Source organism: Triticum aestivum, chromosome 7B (assembly GCF_018294505.1).
Source record: "Triticum aestivum cultivar Chinese Spring chromosome 7B, IWGSC CS RefSeq v2.1, whole genome shotgun sequence".
NCBI lineage: Eukaryota > Viridiplantae > Streptophyta > Magnoliopsida > Poales > Poaceae > Triticum > Triticum aestivum.
In genome coordinates this window covers 373616579-373617825 of record NC_057813.1, presented here as the reverse complement: position 1 = coordinate 373617825, position 1247 = coordinate 373616579, and positions in this window count along the sequence as shown.

Genomic DNA, 1247 nt, shown 5'->3' with positions numbered 1-1247 from the left:
TTTAGGACATATGTGGAAATGAGAAAGTGGTTTTGGGTTTTCGAGCATATCAGTAAGCATTTGAGCAAGTAAGCCATTAATAGCAACACCTCATCCCCTTTTAATAGTATTGGCTTTCCTATGGAATCGATGTGATCTTGGATCACTAAAATAAAAATGTAGAGTCTTGAGCTTGTTGCCAATATGTGTCCTTAGCATTTTGAGGGGTGCACATCTCTAGCCCATGCCATGCCAATCATTGAACTTTCTGAAATGATCATCTTGAAAGAGCATTAGTTCAATGAGCTATATGTTGTTAAGAATTACCCAAACCACCCAGGGATTAGTTGCACTTTCAATCTCCCCCTTTTTGGTAATTGATGACAACATATAGATCAAAGCTTCAACAAATGATAATAAGAATGAAAAACATCATCGCTTTGAGAAGTATGTGATAAGCAAGATGTCACATCCTAGTTAGCCATGCATTAGAGTGTTGCATCATGTTTACTCTTTCATCAGAAACCTGAAATGGGGATGACAGAACCCCCAGTCCCCTCTGAATCCAATTAGGGTTTACTAAAAACTTTTTCAATGAACCTGAAATGCCCTTCTAAAATGCCCATCATTTTTGTCTTGGCTTAGAACCTCTGCCAAAAGTGGTGCACATTTTCCTAGGCCAGCTTAGGGTTTTTGAATTAAATCATAAATATTTGAATTTGGGCATTTAAAATTATATAAAATATTTAAATGCTCAAATATCTCCAAACTAAAATGTTTCATGTTGGAAATAATCCAACTATGGACCAGGAGTAGTTTGGTGATTTTAGGAGTAGCCTAAGTATTTTATTTAATTCAACAAAGTTGCAGAAGTATTAAAAAAACAGAAAACAGAAAGAAATGGAAAAAGCTTACCTGGCGCCTGCTCTCGGCCCACCTGCCGGCCCAGCCCAGCGCCGCTCCAGCGAGCTGCTTGCCGGCCAGGCAGGCAGGCAGGTGCCCGACGGTGACCGCAGCGTGCGCCACGCACCTGCTCGCCGCCTCGCCGCTCCCCGCGCCCGGTGACGTCGTGGACCGGCCTCCCTCGCTCCCCCGAACCCCCCAGACACCCCCTCTCCTCTCCAGCTCCTCCCCCTCGCGCTCCCCCGCCATGACCGACGCCACCATCGCCGTGCCTTCGTCGTAGCCGTGCTCCCCGCCGCCCGTGCGTCCTCTCATCGTGTCCAGGAGCTCCGCCGCTGTCCACTCCATCGAGCAAGCCGAGCCCC